This window comes from Anopheles maculipalpis, chromosome 3RL, assembly GCF_943734695.1.
Source record: "Anopheles maculipalpis chromosome 3RL, idAnoMacuDA_375_x, whole genome shotgun sequence".
Lineage (NCBI taxonomy): Eukaryota > Metazoa > Arthropoda > Insecta > Diptera > Culicidae > Anopheles > Anopheles maculipalpis.
The window spans coordinates 38,299,591-38,317,357 of NC_064872.1; positions in this window are offsets into that span (position 1 = coordinate 38,299,591).

The window sequence follows — 17,767 nt, forward strand, 5'->3', positions numbered from 1 at the left end:
TCTTTACGGAGCCCTCGGAACGTGGTACAACTGTTTGAAGTAGGTTATAAAAATGTGATCCCAAATTTTATCCCATCACGTCCGCGTGCTGGCTGGCGTGCTGACCGACATCCCGGAACATGACGAACCCATGCGTGAAGAGAAGACGAGACGACAAAGTGTCCCAATAATGGTTCACGCTTCGGAGCCCATTTTCAGCAAATGGCTGGCATTATGCTGTGGGAAAAGAGAAAGATCATTTTGGAAAATTAAATTGTTGCTTTTCTCTACGCTTCGAGGGATTTGTGCCAGAGTGACTTTAAGAAGATCGTTACGTTTTTTGGAGATTACTTGCAAATAAGTTTGAAAAAAAAACGTATTCTTTTGAGGGCGGGGGTAGTTTGAATGATTTATAAATAACTATAAGTCAACTCCAACCTATGTTGTGCTATTGTTTTATAAGATATGTACAGTACAGTACAGTCAGTACAAATTTAAATAAATTATTTTTATTTGTAAACAAAACTTGGAACACCTGAAGCACAGTGAGATACAGACAAATGTTCAATAAGCTTTCGTATAAAGTTCGTACATACAGCAACGATAGCTCTTTTGCTCGTAATCTCAAAGTACAATAAACCAATCACAACTCTTAACACCATCAACACACCTACATACAAATACCCTATCTCGATCGATTTCAAAAAGGCGTACTAAAAAAAGGGGTGCCTGAGAGCTGTTTCTGCACTTACGGCTGTCACACCCCGGAAGCAAAGTCTACAAACTTTCACCCTCAACCGGCAAATTGCACCGAACGAGGATAAATTATAACGCCTGCTATCGGGAATTTTCCAATTTTCCTCACCTTGTACGGATTGAATTAGTTTTCGCTTTCGGCTGCCAGCTTACTGCCTCCGCCAAGCACCGCAAACCCCCGGAATCGATTTATGAGTGCAAACACTTCCGCAGGAAGAAAGCATTCAATCATATTTATGCTCTTTCAACCGTACTTTAACACCACCGTGTGTGTGTGTGTGTTTGCACTTACGTACGGAGGAGCTACAGCTTACTAGCAATATGTTTGCAATCCTTCCATTTTTTTTTCTTTCTTACGTTTTTGTTGATAATAGCAAACGTACCGAAATCTCCCTAGGGTACCTTGTACAAAGCTCAAAGCTTGGTCCCTGATTTGGGAAAGGGTGACCATTTCTTACCAACTTGTTTTTTTTTGGGGGCAGGTGGGACAAGATTTACGCTACGCCCTTTCTTCAGCCCCAAAACTGTACGATGTTGCGTCATCGGGTACGCATTGCGCGTACGATAAGCTCAAACGATCACTTCAATCCCTTCAGGTACGATGACAAAGGTGGCTTCTTATGTGACGGTAAGACGCCCCAACGTTTCGTCTGTGTTGCGACAGTTTGCGTCAAACCGGAGACCAGTCTCTCGGGGTTACAACCATTCGCCGTGTCAACAACGCAAACAGTGAAGGTGTTTTAGGGCAGTAACATTTGCTTCTTCAACGCGAACTGTTGGCGTCTTTCGTTTAATCGAATAGGATGGAAACGCTTTTTTTTTTGTCGAAAGGGTCAAACTTTTTCCAGTGATGTTGTGGCTGCCAAATCTAAATGACACCAATTGCTTATCCCGTGGCTTGCCCACGGTTTGCAATGTTAGTTTATTTCGCTTTCCCTTAGAGGTGTACACCTTCAAATTGAAGCAGTCACTCGTTCTCGCGCTGTGAATTCGGTAAACAATACCTCTGTTCTGTTCTGCTGCCCTCCGAAACCTAGCAGGTGTTGCATCAAGAGGCAAGACGACATTCAATTCATACGTCTGAATTGCGTTGTTGCGAGCATGTTCTACATCCTGAAGCGAATGAACGGCAATGTTTTTGCCTGTACAAATTGCTCGTAGCGCGGGTATGAAAGCGTCACGTACGGGGCTGTTGAATGTAACTGGTAAAATTTACATTTTCCACCCATTCCATCCGTATCGCACCATGCAGGATCCTACATTCTCCAAGAAGCTGTTTTTTGCGAAGGAAGTAAGAAGTACAGAAACTGTTACCAAACGAAACAACAACGACAACGATGACGAAAAAACATCACCTAAAGCTACGAACAAACACCTTCTGCACTGGTAAGGAACAGTAATCTTACGCAACGCAACCGACAACTCTCACTCTCTTGCTGCTCTTGCTCCCGTAGTACAGACGAATGGTACGCAAAGCACATAATCAGCATTCAAATCGCTGTTTTCGTCTAATACATGAATTTTCTTATTTATTCAAACCTGTCCCCGTGCCTTATTGGCAACGGGCAACACGCTGGAAGGCACACAATGTGATCCGAATGACTTGTCCGGGAAATATTGTTTGCCACAGACAATCGCTCCCTTACTGCTGCAAAGGATACGGTCCCCAAAAAGCCGGACAAACCAACAAATAGACAGGTCGTGCTAGCATCCCCAAAAAACCAAACAAAAGACACAAAACACACAGGACATCATGCCTAAACCGGGTGTAACTCATCAGACAACAGATGATGGAATGCAAAATAATTTCCTAGCCAGTGGGATATACATATTTCGTATCTACACGATGCTATTTGGATATGACTCCCAGCTGTTCGATAGTTACTTTTCCATAAAGGTGGGCAATGCCAGGTGAAGATGAATCAAGCACACCAATTAAATCTTATTTTCATGCGGGATGTTGTTGTTGTTGAAACACAACAAATATTCATATTTCTGCTCTTATGAACAATTACTATAAGTCATTGATAAACTATTAGACAGCTTTAAAACTGCTACAAAATGTATAAGTCCAGAGATATAGAAATCCATAATTCTAGAGCCATTCCAGAGCCCAAAATGAAATCAGCACAGGTCTACAGACAGCAGGGCCAAATTCCATGGCAGGAGAATTCAAATCTCAGCGCAGTGATGACTGACTATCCAACTACTTGGCATCAGTAAGTCTAGTAGTGCTGCTGGTTAGTGTTTCGAACTAGCAACACTAGAGCATATGACTCAGACAAAAGTGTGTGGCAGCGATGACGGATTGCACGATGTGGATCACCTTTTGTGGTCTTGCGTGGTATTTGAAACCGCAAGACCTTCCTTGTTGAGAGCAGTCGAGAATATCGGCAGACGAACGGGTACATAAATTGGAGAAGTGTTGGCTACCAGTGATCTCCCCTACATGAGGATCATTCACCGATTCGCCAGAGACAACGGTCTTGTCCTATGATTCCACATCCCTAGTATCCTTCCAATCCTTATTCGTATTCCCCAATTCCTTTTTTGTTAAATGTTGTGTTGTCTATGTTTTAAGTGTACTTCTTGTAGTGCCACGGGTGATCCGATGACTGGGCAAGAGCACTCGAGGGTGATTCCAAAACTGCCGTAAAAGGGAAGCAGGCGTTGTTGAAAGTACAGTGTTCTCCACTCCAGTCCAGTTTTTACACATTGAGTTTGACAGTGTTGGCGTCGGGTTCGGGGTGTTTGGCGGGCTCAGTCTCGGGAGTAGTGAAGTCGCTTTCGCTGCTGCGGGATAGAGCTTGTCGATCATCCTTTGATTGGACGTTGACTAGATTGAGCTTGGAATGTCATTGCTGGACTGCACTGGAGAACAATGTACGCAGACAAATAAATCTTCGTTCTGTCTTAACAATGTTTATTTGTTTGGTACAGTCGAGACCAAACCACAAAGGTCAACAATAGAACTGCGACAACACCACAATAGCCGGAATTCGGATGCAACCAACCACCACCAAAACAATAGCTACAACAATAGAACCGGACCATCAAAACGCTCATCATCCACGAATACATCATCATCACCATCACCACAACCATAACCAAGTATGCCCGGGATAAGGCAAAGAATAAGGAGAAAATGCCTTATCAACATGATTATAAAAAATTTTCAACACAAGCGGTGTTGACAATACGGCACTGGACCGTCATAATTAATTGTAAATAAATAAATAAATAAAAACACTTGCGAATATCCATTACAACATTATAATTACTGCCTTAATTTCATCGATTACACTCCAGCAAAAGCCCCCAACTACTTCTTTTCACTAGTACTCTTACATCAATATCTTTAACATCCCTAAATGGAACAGCATCTAGAGCAACAACGATCATTTAAATCTATAATCTCATTTCGAATTGACATGAAAGATAATTTTTCAATGCCTTAAACAAAAAATGTGTTGACCAGCCGGTACAAAACCAGGCAAGCAGGACTATATCGTTGTACGAAAACAAACAACCACAAATTTTGGAGACAACCTGTGTTAAACATCGGTTGAGCACCCAGTGAAAAATAGTCAAAGCTTAGTGTGGATGTCATTCAAATGAGTGCAAAATATCTTTGGAGTTAAGTGGTCAAAGTGACAGCGGCGTCGGTTTCCTCCCGTCAGGGCAGGACCGTCCATCAAATCCCATCTGGACAGCTTCCCAGTAGTGAGTACTGACTATCCTATTACGTAGTATCAATTAATCTTGCAAGCCGTTCGATGGTTGGAAAGTCAAGAAGAAGAAGAAGAAGAAGAAGAAGAAGAAAAGATCTAGAGGTACTATGGACCTTCAAAAACATCTGAGGAATGATTAAATACAAATATCTACCAGACTTCTCAGTGTCCAACATGCTTTTTATACTTGTTGGGTATACAGATCAAAATGTGTGTAGTGCAGGCTTCGTGAAAAATTGTAAGTAGTGGAATAATCACTCAGAATATAATTCCTTTACTTTATTAAAGAGTCAAATTGACAGCAGACAGGTTACAGTTGTCCAAATTTCCGAACTGAATCCGTCGCAAGGAAGGGAAGCAAGCATAAGAGCACAATAATCTCTATCCTAAATAATTTAATTGGTTCTAAATAATGTATCTTGCATTATGTGACATCTTGTCTTGCATAAAACCTACGTGACACACAAATGAAATTATTTTTCAACGTTGTCCCAGTTAATGTGCTTGAGCCTAGTCATTCCACTATGAATTAAACAAAACAGAGCAGTCTAATACTGCTTCCCGAAAAAGAAAACACAACGGTTACTTGACACCAGACGCTAAGAACCAAACCATTCCAAAGAGTGTTCAAAAAATAAGTAAAATATTCATTTTGGGATCTTTGTCCATCGGCCAAAATTTGCGGAACCCATTAAAATAAAATTCTGATTAACTTTTTACTTGATTAGCTTCATGAACAAATAAAATCTTTAAATTTTTTTTTATGTTCATGTTCATTTCCATATCCAACTCTAACAAGCCGTTCAATTGATAGTAAAAGCAAAACAATTGAGAATGGAACATATTGCTGCTCGATTGACTGTCAAGCACAAAGGCAAATTAAACCACATCACATTTAGCCACGGATCGTAAGTGTAGCGGAAAACTTATTTGTACCAGAGGAAAAACAAATTAAACAAAAAGAATTCACTTTAAATATAGACACAAAGTGGGACCGGTTATTTTCCACCCACCAACCAGATTCATTCTACTTTGAAAGGAAGGTACGAGAGCATCGCAATTCAATTACATCGAACCATTGATTTTCATAGCCATACTCACATACCGCTCCTGTCCAATCGCAATACGATTAAAGGTCACCGTACAAATTCATCATTAACATTTGCATTCGCCCTTCATTGGCATTTTCCTATCGCCCTCAGCAAAAGCCACTAATTTACTGTTGCACCAGCAGCTGCTGCATGAAGTTTTGGATCGAATTGGGATTGCATTTGTGGCCAGCAAAGGTAAAAGGGGAAGAAAAAAAGGTCCACCAAAAAAAAATGGGAAAGAACTCTCAAACCAAACCACAGCCAAACCAATATCGAATACGCGAAATTCCCTGCTTTTTGGCTGCATGAAACACCGCTCGCATGCCGAAGCTTCCAGTGCGACGTACGGAAGCGGATTTTGTGTACCGGAACGAGGTGCGTACGAAATTTGCAATTTTGTATCATTAGACTAATTAAGTGAAAACCGCAAGGCCACAATCAAGCCTTCTGCCCTGTACATTTAAATCATAGTCCAGTGGAGCGGGATGGAAGGTTCCGAGAAGCTCTCTTCATAAAATGAACGCTGGTCGGTTTATTGCAATTTGAATTTGATATGCAACGGCCTGTGCATGATTTAAAGTGGCTAAGAGAACAAGAAAAAAAGATGAAATAAAAAGCGATTGTGGTAGATAGTAAAGATCACCAGTAAAGAGCGTTTAAACAGATTAAAAGACTATTGTTTATATTAAGGTTATGTTGCTTCAAATCCAAGAGTTCATGCGGTGCAAACTATCCCGCGTTGCACATAATACCGAACCGTTTGGCATGTGACAGCAATAAACAGGTTTTCATCGCAATGGGACATTAAGATAAAGCAGTTATGAGCGTACAGTAGTGCTAGTGCATTAGGTTCGCCTTGGCACACACACCGTGGAAACATCATTAACCTTGTTTCCATGGTTTGCATTCGGTGCGCCCGGGATCCTCCCAAACGAAATGAAGCTAATTAGAGTCGCTACGTCGCTAAAATGCACACGCATCCGAACGCGGAAGGACACGTTGCACGAACACGTAGGAAACAATCAAACACAGGCTTTACGTAAGTAGCCGACAGGAGAGGGGGGGGGGGGGGGAGGGGGCAATAGGGAATGTGAGGAAGTACTCCCCGAACCGCCATTCACGATACTGTTGCCGATGCCGACGATCTGTTGCTGTCATGTTAGGCACCTTCCGGCTCTGACCTAGGATCAAACTTCGTGTTTGTGGATCCAATCGGATTTGTTTTGCAGTGCGTGCGTATGTGTGAGTGTTTGTATGAGCGTGTTCCGAAACGACATGCCAAATTCACGTGCTAGGGATGCTGGGTGAGAGTTTGTTTGTGTGGTTCTAGGCACCCTCGTACATGTGGGTGCCTTGGTACCGTGTGGTATTTCTCATTATTTTGCCCGATAACCTCAGAAACCCTATGCACACATTAAATATCAACCTTTTTCGGGATGATGCTGGTGTACAGTGCGATGCGTAAATAAAGCAAGCTAAGGTTTTCAAAAGAATTTAAAAATCGAGACGATAAACAGCCGTTACACCATCGAAAGTGTCACAAATGCGTATGGGTCAATGCATTCTCCTCGAAGTTGACTATACATTTTTCTGCACAACGACTGACTACGTAGTTTGGACATAAAAAATTATGAACATTTTGAAATCTCACTTTCATGAACTGAAAAAGAACAATACAATTCTAAACATTCAGAAGAGTACAGAGAGAAAGAAGCAAAAAAATGAAATAAAATGGAACACCAATTGGGACCTCTGACACGTACCAAGTATCGAGTCAAAAGCTTAAATTGGTCAGTTCATGTTCTCACTACTCACTAGACGAATTGTTGTTTATCTAGTTTCTGACTCACGGTTGTGAGTTATTTAACCGGTATTTACAGTAAAATTTTATATTAGAAAGTTAAAGTATTAGGAAATAAAATAAGGATGGTTTAATTATGGCTTTTAACATATGTTACATTTGATGCTAGGGTTAAATATTAACTGAATTCTTATATTTCATTTGACGAAGGAACCAACAAGATAATGTAAACACACAATACATGAAGCTACAGAGTTTGACGACAAGGAAGCATGCCAAAGCAGCAATGGTGTTTTCTTTCGCTAATTTTGCCGCATACTTTCCACCAGTCTTGAGAATATTTCTAACAGAGTTTTGCAGCATAACACCTCATGCAGTTTTTTTCATAGATACTGATAATGAAAAAAAGGTTTGGAAAACAATTCATGCATGCGATTAATGCGATTCTGTTATGCATGAAGCACTGAAACTTGCCAAATTTTTTTTAATGGACTGTTTCAATTTCAGATAAATTTTTACACTTACACGCTTGTCTTACAATCTTCAAAAACATTTTCTATATCTTAATTTTTCCAACGAGTTTTTGGAATGTGTCTTTTTCTATTTCGTCACATACTGTACATGATATCGGCGGGATCTATGCTTCAAGCTATTCCCCTTCAAGAAGAAGTGGGTGTTGCATCAGGAAGTCAGGCACAGCATAGTTAAAAACAGTATTTTCGTACGAGCAATGTGCGCTTGTTATTGCTGCTGTACAGCTCACTGGATGGTAACCGTCGAACAACTCGTCAGTACAGTGAAAGTGAGAGGCCACCCAATACCTAACCCAAACCATTTTGTGTCTATGTGCATGAGTGTCGCGGCGTGTTTGTGTGTGGTACGGATTAAATCCACTAGAAGCTTAATGCATCCATGCCGTAGCCCACCGCGAACGGGTGGATGCTCCCAGCCAACGCGCTTACAAGCAACCTGATTTCCCGGAAGCCATATCCACCCAACCAACCCACTTCATTTGCAACTCCAGCGCCACACTCGGGCCGCGCCAGAGCTTGAGGGGAGAGCAAACGCCACACAGTTTCAGCTTCGTGTCGTGCAAATCTGAAATGCGGTTTATTCATTTGTAATAAATCCAGTTTCATTTTACGTATAAATTGAATTTGTACGCTGGTGCGTTCGTTGGTGCTGTCTCCCGTTTCCACCCCGAACGTTGTTAACTGGTTCTCCCCTTCCACGTCTGTCTGGTCGGTATGGATTTGTGAAAAATTGTGTTTTTGAGCTGTAGCAACAAATTTCCTTGTTGTTGCAGCGTGCTACCGAGGGGTACAATTAAATCATTGCAATCCCATGCAAAACCTTCAATGTTGCTGTTGCTTTTATATCAGCATACTATGAAAGCGCTCTTCGTGCTGCGATTTTTGGAAACAATTCAGGTTTTTAAAAGATTTTTGGAAAGAAAAACATTTTAAGAATGCTTTTAATGCACATGAGCACCAAAAATTGAAATTGAAAAATTGAAGAAAGACTTTAAAGTAATTTTGAAATAAATTTAATCATTTCATCACAACTCCTTGTTTGTTTCAGGACGTTCTATGAAGTATCTTGTTTTCATTCATATTTTCTAAAACTTCAATACGGAACCCTATTCCTTATTATTTTATAAATATTACCGAAACTAAAAATGGATATCAAAATGCCATTCAATACGATTCATAAAAGACCATTTGCAGCTCTTCGATGCGAAGCAGTACCTGTTCCATTTTGGTCTAAACAACTCTTACGGTAAGAGAAATACAAACTCTCGTCTTTTGCACACAAAACCAACCTAGCTGGCCCACTGCGGTAAACTGTATTATTTGTAAAATTTCGCACCGGCAAAGGACAGCACTCCGGCATTGCGGTTAGGTTCAATTCCAATTTTCAACTACAACACATGAGATGCTCTCTATAAAATTTACAACAAAAAATACACAGGACGCACACCGTACAAGCACGTTGCACACCATTTTTCTTCGATTCACCACCTTTCTGTGAAGGACAAACAAAAAATCGGGCAAATGCACAAAAAAGAAAAAGAAAACACGAACGAAGCAAATGAGATTTACTATCGGTCCTTTCCTCGGTTGAGCGCGAAGGAAATAAACCTTCCAGTTCAGTAGTTCCAAAGGAACGCAGCAAAATGGGAAGAAATCGAATTTTGCACAGATTTTATTTTACCCGGGTCCGGTCCTGTCCGGTGGGGGTGAGTTGCTGTTTTATCGTTTTGCCAAGGAATGCTACAAGTAACCGAGGTAAAGGCCTTTCTTATATCCACGCTCCTCCAACTACGATCCGGCTGACCTGCGGTCGTGGGCATATTTATATTTAAAGTGCGGTAGAGTTCTGGCCGGCCAGGAACTACAAATTTCACCTTTTACACCCATTACAAATATCCGCTCCGATGGGCATCCTAGAGCTGGGCTTGGGAATTGCACCTAAGCATCGCTGCTTCTATGGCACACAAGCCAAACCGAAACCGAGATGAAACATATCCAGGGCTTCTCTGGCCAACCTGAGCACAGTCTAAAGGGCTAGGGTTGCCGAATGCTGAACGTTTCTTGTTGGTGTGGGTCCAAGCAAGGCACAGTGAGCAAGAATTGTGCAAGAGAATGCGTATGAAACGTCTGCAATAGAGCGTTTTTTTTATCAAGGTTTAAATGAAGCCATGTGTTGTTCATTACATATGGTACGAGAAGAAGCATTATAGTTTTACAACTTTCTTTCTCAATCGTCTGCTCTCTTTTAGATGTTTACCCTTCAGAAAAGCTAAACAGTTGGTATGAGGAGTATGCGAAAATAACATTTTATTGTTCAAACAACAGTTGAACACACTTTTTTATAGTTTTTTTAATGCTTCTAACTATATCCATTTCGCTCTTACAAGTGTAAAGAGCAATCTTTCACTATTGTAAATATATTTAAATATTTTTTTCTGATGGTCTATTGTATTACCCTTCCCATTCACCGTGTTTTCCGGCTGTGTAAATTTGTTTTGACCAGGCTGTTTAGCTGTGGTCACACATCTGTAACCTACAGATATGTAAAATGAGTCAACCTAAACCGAACGATGTCCTCGAGATATATTTTTGCACTCCTCCCTTTGTTGCCACCAGAGGGAAACAGCATTTCGCCCATTGCGATATCACACAGGCCGAACCACAGGCGAACCAGTCCGACCTGGTGCTGTTTATGCTAGGTTAGAATATTTTGCCCCCCATTTTCCACATCCAACCCACGTTCCTCCTTTCCACAAATTTCCACTCCCAGAACACCCGATACACGCTAGCAAAATTATTGTTTTGGATGGTTTCGTAGGCGGATATTATATTCCATCGGTCCGGGGTTTTGCAACCGGGCACAACCGAACACTTGCAGTAATGATAGAATTGTCGAGTGAAATTGTACAACCCCAAACCCAAAACCTCCTCCATAAAGCACGATGCATTTCAGCCCGGTTAGCAATGTTTGTTATTTGAAAAATAAGACAAACTGCGGCGAGGAAACCCCAGAGAAGGGGAAGGTCAAGCGCTCCCGGTTGCGTCCATGTTAAACAGATATGATGACAGTGTAGCACTACGCCCTGTCATATACACGGTAGTGCATGTGTGTGTGTGTGTGCGTTTTGCTGCTCGGTTAAATCCTGGTACATTTCTGTAATAAACATCAACTATGACCATCAGCCAAGAACGACAGAGTGAGAGACACAGACGGAGTGATAGTGAAAAAGAGAGATAATAAACATATTTATCATATGTACTGCGTTACTTTGCAATAGATGACCGGCGAAAGCAGAGGAATATTGTTTGGATTAAAACGGAACTTTGAACTTCGTCTCGATGACGATATCATCATGCCAGCAGGTACGTATGCGGATAAATAAATATATCGATATTTGATCCATCGAAAAGCAATCATCGTTCGCATACATTTTCTTTGCTAAATAAAACAAAACGGAAAATGGTTTTGGACGGTATCAGTAAACGTAAATTCTAGTTAACGATAGATATTCTAGCCAATACGTGTACTTGCTAAATATTGGGGAATTGACAAAATTAAGTTTTAAAATAAATAAAGTTGGAATTTGAAAAAGAGACGTTTTGAAAATGGCTGGCAAACAAATTATGCAGAAAAAATGAAGTATGAAAGTCAAGTCGTCATACTTCAAAAAAAATAAAAAGAAATATGGCAATACGGCGCAAACCGTCTTCCAGCAAAATAATTTTAAAAAAATTAATAAAGTGATTAAAGTAACAGTGGAAAAATTGTATCCTTGTTCAAAATTTAATAATAATTATTTCAAAAACTTTAACCCAAGGAGGTGTAGGCGACAGCAGCGCTGGTCTTCAAATGGCACCGGGGTTCAAATCCCATCGGCACCGTCCCTCCATAGTGAGGATTGTCTAACCAACTGCGTGGTATCGGCAGTCTAGTAAGCCATTTCGATGGCCGGCATGACCTTAGAGGTCGTTCAGCCAAGAAGAAGAAGAACAAGAAACCCAACCCACCTTCTACAGCTTGGCTTAACGACCTTTCTAAGGTCACACTGCCCATTAGATGGCTTACTAGACCTGCTGGTATCGCTTAGTTTAATGGGGGAAACGTTCCGAATGGAATTAGAACCCCAGCCCTGAGTCTGCTAAGGACCGGTGCCAGAAGACGACTCTGAGTGTTATCTTCTCTAAGTTTTGGACAACATTTTTTAAAAATTCTTCATTGTAAAAAACAACAAAAATGATGATGATGGTGGATTCAGACCAACGGAGGCCGCAAGAAGTCCCTAAATGGCATGAAAATTAGGGGCCCCAATATCATTGAATATGTTGGCCGAAGAGTTGTGTGTGATTTTGAGACCTTGCCTTGCCAGCTCGTAGCACTTCGAGTTTCGCTAAACTCGGCTCAAATAGATGAAGGTATCACTTCCTTTTGACTTAACGAACTTCTAGGTCACACCGGCCAACGAATGGGCTACTAGACTCTCCGATACCACATAGTTGGATAGTCAGTCCTCACTGCCGGGGAACGGTTCAGATGGGATATGAACCGGTCTTGCCATGTGTGCGCCGCTGTCGGCTATATCACCGGGCCGCCCCATCACTATTTTAATTACTATTACGATGGCGATGGTTACAGGGCTACGCCACAAAACTCCGGGGTATATCTTAATACCACAGCGTACGCTTTTTCTGGATGAATATTCATATTCAAATTCGGCCGGCTAATAATTTAAGATTATTGGCAAAACAATAATAAAATATAAAAGACAATACAATATAAAAAGATAAAAATGTAAATAATTTTTAGCAGATCACTGTCGATTTGTGGAGCTCCTCGTTTGCAAAATCTGGAATTTTATCCGAAACCATACCGTCGTAATTCGCCTCCGACCGTGGTTTGTCCGTAACACCAAGGATCAGCAAACAGTGAACATTAGGAAGACCAAGTTGTTATACTGTTAATCACGTGAATGCGTGCGATCTGAAGCCCATGCATTCTCGCTGAAAGATCCTACAGGATTGCCTTAAGTTTCAATCGAAAAACACGTGAAGTGAGATCTGGTCAATCGAAAGCTTGCTGCCGTATTAATAAAGACTTTATCATCTCTGGCCACTATGGGTTCTACGTCACTGCAATAAAGAGTCCAGGCTTACCAATCACACGTACAACAGCAATTGAGTCTTGGTACTGAGCTGGCATGAAATGATCTGCGCCAGAGGAAACCCCTTGTTTGGCCTAGTTCCGGTGCTCAATTTTGCAACTGCTGGTCGGTTGGACCGGCAAAGTCCATAATTACAGCGTATACTTCAGCACGCAGTTGCGCTTGATGATCTCGTTGGAATTTTAAGCGTTGCTCCTGGATTTCACAACTCTTATCCACTCCGTACTGCTGCATAAGTCGCCAAGAGCAATGGATCAATAAGTTGTCTTCGTGTGCATAACCTTTAGGCTGCATATTTTCGAGGAGTAATTTGCTTCGATAAGACAAAGTCATTCTCACGAACCTCGGCTTCGGCTCCATCATCTGGTGCTGGTGCTGATATTGTCCGTTCGCGTCCATGGCGCAGTGCTTTTAAGATGCAGTACATTCTACTTCTAATTCTGCGTACTAATGCAGTATTGGATTCCCAGGAAGACGATCAAGCGCTCCTATCCGATGAAATAGGGCACCTTAGATACCTCTCTTATACTTTTTGATTTTGATGTGTTATTTTGAAGAAACATTGTCAAGTATCATGAGTACGGAGAAACTGCACATCCAAGTAGGAGTAAAGTCTACTCTAGCCTGCGGCGTCGGGCTTTCCAATACAATTTGTATGGAGCAAAATTTAACTTCTAAGAAGGGGCAAAAACTACGCTTTGCCCATTGTAAAAATTGTGTAGCAATAATGATGGAAATATCATTTTTCAAATATCACCTACTGCAGAAGTCCTTGATACTCGCTCACAATGTAACCTCGTTGCTTGCCATTCCGATATGGTGACCTTTTTGGAGGGCTAGGAATTACCAATGGCCTCTCTAATAAACGTCAATTTATACTAGGGAGATCAGCAGATAAGTGATTGTCTTTTCGAAGTTCTTTTTTTTTCAATACACTCACTGCCCTCCTATTACGTTTTATAAATGCATTAAACATTAATCTATATCTGATATAAAAAATGAGCCAGTTTTTTTTAACAGGAAAGGAAGAATTTACATGGTTTAAGGTAATAAGTAGGGATGAACTCATAGAACAAAATAAGTTGAAAAGATAGAAAAGAATAACAAAAATCAATAAAAATCGAAAAATTTCGACCGTGGTGTAAGCGACAGCGGTGCCGGTCTTTTCTCGGCAGGACCGGGCCTGCAAAGACATTTGATGGCTTGCCGGCGTGACCTAAGAAGATCGTTAAGCCAAGACGAAGTAGATGATCTCGCCTCGGTCATTCGAAAAGGAAAGCGAAGTGGTAAAGAGAGCGAGGAAGAACATAGGACGAGATGGAGAAAAATGGAGACTCCTACTAAGATTTGTCCGAAGATCATTTCAACTATGAGGAAAGCTAGCGCACGATCCAGTTTACTCTTCATTGACTCCCAGTAGAGTGTCACAAGACGTCGGCATTTGCGGCAGGGCAAGAAATCCAGAAGCGTGTAACGTCAAATCTTTTAAAAAACCGCTGAATCTAGGAGTTTCGTATGTCCGGAATAAGTCTGCAAATGAGATCAATTACTTTTTATGCATTGGGTACGAAAAGTTTGATCTGAAGGTAAGTCAAAGTCGAAGGCAATGAATTGCAATCAAAATTACCTTTCGTGCTGGACTTTACAAAAATTGTCTAAAACATTTATTCTGTACTGACGAATTCTTTCATCAGAGTTCAAAAGGATACTGCTCGAAAGGATTTTTAGTCCCATCTTTTAAGACATATTTTCCAACATATAATCACATTTCCGACATATAATCCAACAACATTGACATCAGCGAGATCGTGGTAGGTCTAAACTAGGATGGAGTGATTGAGGCTTCCATCAGAAAGGCCTACCATACAACCATAGAATCAAAGTGCCTCATTGTATTATTCGACGGAGATATCATATTAAATAGTACGCAACTTACCTTCTAGTGGCTACATCACCCTTAATAAACCAATTTAAATAAATATGCCATCGATAAATAACTTACCACTGCCATAGCATTTATTACTTCCCATTATCTTCTGAGCAATTTTCCCCCATTGTAATCGTCATAACAATCGTCGCTGAATTGTCCTCCCCGCTTATCCCACCCACTCACTATCATTTTGTTCGCTTAATTGAATCCTACCGTCGCTTTAGTCCAACAATACTCACGCTGCTATAAATAACGCTCTTACTCAAGATGGATGGCACCAAACTTTTGGATCTAGACATTAACGTTCACTTTTTTGGGTGCTGATAAACAAAAACCAAACCAAAACGGCACGAAACCGATTCCCTTGGCACGTTTAGCTCTAAATCTTTGGTCAGTATTAACCACCATTTTTTTCCCCCGCAGCGGTGATAGAAACTAACTGACTGGCGAAACACCAACCACCTATTACTGTACGCCGTCCCGAAAGGTACATAAGTCGTGCGCTTTCCTGTACACCAAACCTCACCCACCGAAGGAAGCTACCGCGTAATAAACCTTCACCCAAGAAACTGGTTCCACCCGATGACCACTTAAATCATCATCTAATTGCCTTTCGCTCTTCCTGCCAACCAAATTGAGAACTTTCGACCAGCGCACCCGAGCACGAAAATTGCCACCAAAAGCTTTCGGGCTACCGGGTGCCATTCATTCATAACCACCGTAGATTTCCGTTTTCCGTTACAGATGACCAGCTGCAAACCACCACTCCACCCAAGCTGCTGGTTCCAAATTCAGTTACGGGACGAAGAGAACGGTACGAGCATCACACAAAACGAAGGGTGATGAAAAAAAAAAAACGAGATCGAATCTATACTAAGAGTGTACGGGAACGTGTGATGCTCACTCACCTCATCGGCCTACACAAATCAGTGTGCGCACACACTAAAGGGCTCAGCACAATCCTACGCACACACGCAATCTGATGTGTGCATTTACAAAGGGACAAAAAATGGCGATTGGCCCATGTTAAATGGCAGCTGTCAAACGCAGAACAAAAGCATCGACCGAATCCTCCTTTATCACAGGCTTTCCCACTTTGCTTTCGCCATCACCACCGTACCGTTCCTCACCGACCCTTTCGATGCTGGCGGGAACGATTGAGAAACCAAAAGCCACGGTTATGCCATTTCCGGTTCGCTTTGCCGGTTTCAGGCTTTTCTTCTTTTTTTTGGTCCACCCAACTCTCGGTTTCGTATAGGCGAGAAAGACAGAGCATGCAGACATTCAAATCGAAACGAAAAGTGCAAAGCCTGCTTAGAGCGTCCCATGGTGAGAAGCTTTAGTACCATTTAAAAAAAAAATCTCTCCCTCACTAGCAAGGGAAGCTTTTGCCCTTGGATGAATTTGTCGAATGACGATGGAAAGTTGAGTTTTCTGCGTACGGACATCATCCGCTGGTCAGATCGGCACTAGCGCTTGGTAGGAGCGGAAACCAGCTGGAGCTGGTAAGGCTGAGGAAGGACATTTTCACACTCACCCAGACTACCACGAACGCACACACAATTTCCGGTTACGGAACGTGCTTCTCATAACGCCTTTTTCTTCCCTTTCACTGTTCGCTTCATGCAGATAGTGATTGCGTGTCGATGCAAATTGACAAACAAATGCGATTTTCGTTTTCCGATTGACAACACACCCGCTGAAAGCATCCGCAGGTGGTCTGTTGCAGAAGGCAGGTAACCTGTAAGGATAAAGATTTTCTTTTTTGTGATCAAAACAATTTCACTACCAGCTGTGAGTGTCTCACTTCTTTCTGTACCTTCTATTGTCTTTCCGGCGCTTGTGCGCTTCATCGCAGAGGCACAAGGAAGATACGTCTTCTTGGTGTCCTTTTGCCGGAGAAGGCGCCAGGAAAGCCATCTCTGACACGCGCCAACATTTCAGCACTACGGTGACCTGTTTCCATCGTTCCATTTTTCCAAATCAATTCCAACTGCTGTCAGGTGCCGTATTACACCTTCGCCTTAGTGCCGCGTTTCGATCCATTACTTCACTCATGTGGACCACTTCTTGCAAAGCCATTTCAACAGCAACACCGTACGTCATTCGCTTGGTTTCCTTTGTTTTGATAGATTTCTCTTAGGAATTGTTTTACCTGTTTGCTATTTGACAACAGCCCGTCTTTTTGCGCTTTTTTTCTATTTTTTTTTCTCCGCTCTGCTGCTCCAATCTGCACAAACCAGGCTCGTGGACAGGTAAAATTCTTTTCCGAACCGAACGGTGTATGTGTTTGTGAGTAAACGATTGTAGTTTACTTTCATTGTTGCGTCATTGTACCATCGCCGGTAGGAGCTATTTTGCAATCATAAGCTCCATGATTGGTTTTCAAGCCTTTCGTGATGTGGGTGTTGGTGCGTGTGCATATGTGTGTGTGTGCGTGTCTGCATGGAGTGAAGACAAGCGTGAAAAATCCTTTCTAACAGTGAACTAACAATGCTTTCATTTACACTGTTCGTGTGGAAAGGATTTAGAGGAAATTGAAAAATAATAAATGTCGTCATAATTCTCATGACAGGTATGGGTGCCGTACCCTGGACAAGGTTTCAGCTAATTTTAGCATGAATCCAACGCAAATGTTATTATTGTCTGCCCACTGCCATTTGCACCTTCAATTTTTGGGAAAAATTAAATTGGTTGAAAAAATTTCTAATTGAAAAACCAAAGCAGCTTTAAATTCATGCTTGCTTTGCTGTCAAATAATTTATTTATTCAAAATTAAAATAAAAA